General features: G+C 38.2%; 1 pseudogene; it reads right to left on the reverse strand.

Annotated features, from left to right (window-relative positions):
• Positions 1-1,027: 1,027 nt before the first annotated feature.
• LOC148521916 (uncharacterized) lies at positions 1,028-5,292 on the reverse strand (annotated as a pseudogene).
• Positions 5,293-5,582: the final 290 nt, after the last annotated feature.

The following is a 5,582-nucleotide window of genomic DNA, read 5'->3' on the forward strand; positions in this document are numbered from 1 at the left end:
GCCTGTACACGTCCCCTGGTTCTTAATACACCCCTGCCCTACACCCAAGAGTTTACCTTCACAGAGTGGCTATGAATGAACACCTTGAATAAGAGGGGACCAGAGTTGATTAATTACATTATATTACTCCAGATTTTGTGAAAAGTGAAACTAATAACAGTGGGCCTGATTTATTACGGATCACAACTGCAGCAGCGTATGCAGATTGGCCGATGGTGCTTACTGCGCATGCATATGCACCTGTGCACCGCAGTGCACATATGTGAGTTAGCATTGCAATTGCACAGCGATCACCTACGCAGATAGGAATCCTTTGCAGAGTGAGTGATAGGTAGTCAGCTGTTAGGGGTGGTGACAGGGGAGTGGTTGGAGAAACACAGGTGAGTCTGTAAGTTTGAACACCATTGCATGAGCGTGTTATAAATTAGGCACTGTGACGGCATACGTAGCTTGATTACTCACTGCGTCCGATGAAGTTAGCAATTTCTGAGTAAGGTCTGACCTGTTGTAATTGTGTGAGGTTGATTGATTGATTAATTGATTGATTACAGAATATAACTATAAATTAAAAATGATTTGATAAATGGAACGAATCATTAAAAAAACAAGAATCCAATTGAAATTGCTTGATTGATTGCTTACTATAAATAAAACTTTACTAATTGAACAAACCATTAAAAAATAAGAATCCAAATGAGATTGACTAATTAGTGTTAATAGTTTAACTATAAAAACAGTAAATCAGAGAAATAGAAAATAAAATACTACCAAAAAATAAACATCCAAAATCCCAATGAGGTTGATCGATAGATTAATTTATTGATTAATTGATTGATTACAGAATATAAATATTAATAAAACATTATTTGATAAATGAAACAAATCATTAAAAAACAAGAATCCAAATGAAATTGATTGATTGATTATAAAATGTATCTATAAATAAAACAAATTATAAATTGAACAAAGCATTAAAAAATAAAAATCCAAATGAAATTGATTGATTAATTGATTGATTAGTCTTAATATTTTAACTATAAAACAAAAGTAAATTGGAGAAATGGAAAAGAAAACAGTACCAAGCATCTAAAAGTAACAACCTAGTCAAATTGAATATTTAATCATTAATTATATGATTAGATGATACCATCCTGTATCTGCTGAGAAGCTGCAGGAAATAGGGCCTATACACCTGGATGAGAATCTGGGGATGGATGGCATTGCAAGATACAAAAGAACATGAATGCCTAAGTAAAGTATACTAATATACAGTACACTGCCTGTCAAACTGACACGGAAATGATCAGAAAAATGATGAAGTCTCTTTGAAGATTTATTATGCAGCATATAGAGAGCTGTGAAAATAATTTATTGCCAAACTGACATCAATCATTGTATACATTTATATATCAAGCTGTTAATATCACATAAACAAATCAAATCGTACCCCTTTTACACCAGAGCAAAAACCTGGGTTTTTGCTGGATCTACCCGGGTCGCAGCTCAGTGTAAAAGGGTCCCTGAAAAATAACCCGGGTCAAGTGACCTGGCATGCCAACCCAGATAGCTACCAGGGTCGGACCCAGGATGGACCTGAGTAATGGTGCAGTGTAAACGGCGCAACCCGGATTATCCGACCTGGGTCATGCCTAAAATGAGCTGATTGGTGGTTGTGGAGCAGTCACCTCCCACTTTTTATGACCTCACAAGTTTAGCAGGGCAGACCCAGTTTCAGTGTGAAAGGGGCTGACCTGAAAATAACCCAGATCGATGGTGCTGTGTAAACGGTGTCTGACCTGGGTCTGACCATGTTTCAAAACACAGGTCAGACCCGGGTTTTTGGTGGAAAAGATGTATAATTGTCATTGTCATACTCCTCTAAAGACATAAAACCAATCAAATACTTATTTTACTGCCTTATTGGAAGGAATTTCAATCTTATCATTATAGTCACATAGCAATAATCATGGGTTTATGAGCTAGACATTAAAAAGACCATTTAACCTTTGTACAGACTTCATTGTTCCTTATATTTCTTGTAAATGGCTCACCACATCTTGGTTTCTGTGCCAGATATATCCTGCAGCTGGATATACTTCCTTTAATCTTGCAAAATAATGCTTTCGAGCAATATTCTAACACACAAGCAAATTAATTTATTAAAGGCATAAATATATAAAAACACTTAGCAATGGTTTCATTCAGCAACCATGTTCTTTCAACCAGCCATATCATTCCCCTCTCTGGAACTTATCAGTTTCACTGTAATACTACTTACACAAATCAGGAAGGTTCATCTCAAATAATTACTAAGAAGGAGTAGGTAGACATATACCAAAGGAAAAGGGTAAATTGGAAAAGGACAGGATTATATGCTAATAATCACTGTACCAGACAGGGGAGTCCCTATGTTTTATATGAACCTTCTGGTGTGGCTATGAAAGGAATAATACAACTAACTGAAGCTAGAAATTAATTCATGTGTAACATATTCGTCATTTCTTTCTTCACCTCCCTCATCAACTATCTCATACAGTATATAACAACTTCTTCTTCGCTCAGAATATGACAGATATCAGAAGGTAGTGGTGTTTGAAAACTTTCATAGGATTGTTCTATTTCACTATACAGAATCTAAGATCTCTCCTGTGCCAATGGATCCTTACTTAACTGAGTCTTCTCACTATGACCACAATGGTCATCTCATACTGTGCCTCTATCTTTTTGATCATTATACAATACTGTGCACATATCAATGGCCCACATTTGAGACTCAGGTATGCTATACCTATCACCACTGCCCCACACACAATACACTGCATAATTATAGAATTCCAGAAAGGAGTTTGGTAATACCTATACCTAGTCATCCCCAAGGGCCCCAACCTTCTCCACCACCTCCTAACTTTCGTAATTCCTTCTGCATTTCTCCCACCTGTTTCAAATGTCCAACAATTTTGCACTGTTATCATCAACATAGGTGCAACATTCTTGTACTACCACTGCACAGGTACCACCTCCTGCTGTCAACAACTGGTCTAGTGTCATCCTATTCTGTAATGCCACTTTCCTTATCTGAGCAAACTTCCTCCACTGTCTGATTAATAGAAACAATCAATTCACCCACCATTTGGTCCATCACAGTAAGAATTTCTGAAATAACATTTCCTACCAGAAAAATAGTTGATAGGGGAAAAAGTACTCCAGCAGTACATTCTCCATGCATGTGTTTAAAAGAGATACTCCCTTTCTTTATTTCCCGCATATTACGTTTCCTTAAGTACAACAAACCTTCCGGCACTACATCATGCCCTATGGATATGTTCCTTGGATACTGATCCAGATGATCAGTGACTCTTACAAAAGGACTACATACAGTATGAAAGTGCACACTGTCCACTTGCCCCAAAAGGAATCCATGAATAATCCCATTTTCCAAGAAACCAATACATTCCCCTAGGTAGAGGCAAGCTTGCACTGGTATAAAATTATCCAATATAAGCCATAAAGTAAGCTGTGCTATTTCCCGCAGCATCCATACAAGTTGCGTTGTCAAAAGTACACGTTTCTTTTTAACTCAAACAAAGTCTGGTTCCCCATTAAAAATCCTTTGTCATCTATGTAATACCAACTAGAGCTAATCCGAGACCTAGTATCAGGCATCTTAGTCACAAAGGTTGCTTCCCTACAATCAGTGTAACCCAAATCCTGCCCTTTAATCTTAAACCTTACAGTTAGACTGGACCCAACAATAATGAACATATCCTGTCCTCTATGCTTCACATCATCTATGTTCATGCAAAATTCAGGTTTTCCCATAGTAACAGTTACTCATAAAGCTGGAGCATGGATTGATCCAGTCACTGACACATTCTGAAAGGGGAAATCAACTATAGCTTGCACATTTGGGTTTTGATTAGCACAGGTATATTTTCCACTGGGATGCTTATGACAAGACCATTCTCTATTTAACATATCAGCCATGCTAATGAAGTGAGCTAGCATAGGTATGCTCACAGGCATTCATAGGCAAGTGTGTGCAAACCCAACAGTTACTCTCATTGAGTGTGTTAGCAATTCTCCCATGCATTTCTATCACTGAATTCCCAGAAAAATCATTTCTGTGATCCCCCTGTTGTAAGGCTTTGCAGACACGCTTCTTACTTGACTTATCACTAGTGTATGAATGGAAAATATCAGTTGTAATTCCCTTTGATATGTCATGTGGAATATCTGTGTAATTTTTTACATTAATAGTAGATATTGAAAGGCATATGGTAAATTCAATTAGAGAAAAGGTCATCACAATCAGAGTACCCCAGGAGAGAATGGACCCATCAGCATTGCTCTGCTCAGCATGATCCTTATCTTCACAGTACTCTTTAGATTTGCATCTATCACTTTTAGAGTCACTGCATTGGCAAGTGGCCCGGGGGTTTATTGTGCCCTTAAAAACCACTTGTTGCTATTACTGGTGAAGTGTTGAGGCTGTGTCTTGGAGGATCTCCTCTGCTTGGGAATTATCAGCAAGACTTGATAAGGCCCTTCCCACCAGTCTGTCAGCGAGCCTGATCTCAGGAAATTCCAGACCATTACCTCATCACCAGGTTTTAGTTTATGACAATCACCTCCCACAGGAACTGGTTGTGTGCCTATCACAGCAGTCTGTATCGTCTTCAGCTAGTTGCTTAATGAGATAAGATAATTCACAGGCCCGAATTATCCTTCTACTGAAACCTGAGAAAGACCCTACATTGACTCAATCCTACCGACCAATATCCCTACTTAACCAGGACTTCAAACTCTTTTCTGGTATTGTTGCCCAATGCTTACAATTAGAGCTACCCCATCTTATACACCCTGCACAAACCGGATTTATGAAAGGAAGACACCCAGTAAATAATATACGTCATTCAATTGCAGTGTTAACTAAAACCCACCAGATGAGAAATAATCAAATGCTCCATGTCAGCTGTGATGCTGACAAGGCATTTGATAGGGTGTCGTGGTCTCACCTTTTGCGTATTTTTCAATTACAACATTTTGGCCTTGAATTTATCACGCTATTCAAGACATTATATCACACCCCTATGGCATTCCTAACAATAAATGGTTTGAATACTACATCACTTAGTTTACATAGGGGCACTCGTCAGGGTGGCCCCCTGTCCCCTTTATTATTTAATTTGGCTACAGACCCTCTTATTCGCACTTTTTTGTTATGTCAACAGTGGCAGGGAGTAAGCGTCGGAGATGTCACATTGAAAGTCTTTACATATGCAGACGACTTACTATTGTACTTTTCTAACCCACATTCTGCCATACCTAAACTTCTTCACATCTTGAAAAATTTCCATGTAATCTCCGGCTTTCTGATAAATTACAACAAAACGGAAGCCCTGGCCTTACATACAGATGCAACTAAAGATTGGAAGGATTATTTTCCCTTTAAATGGGCTAGGCCAAATTTGAAATACCTAGGTCTTAACATTCCGACACATCCCTCAAGCCTATATTCAGCTAATTTCCCTGCCCTGATACAACGCACACTTCTAGATTTTAAAAACTGGAAACACCTACCA

This window comes from Taudactylus pleione, unplaced genomic scaffold, assembly GCF_031769625.1.
Source record: "Taudactylus pleione unplaced genomic scaffold, aTauple2 ptg000154l, whole genome shotgun sequence".
Lineage (NCBI taxonomy): Eukaryota > Metazoa > Chordata > Amphibia > Anura > Myobatrachidae > Taudactylus > Taudactylus pleione.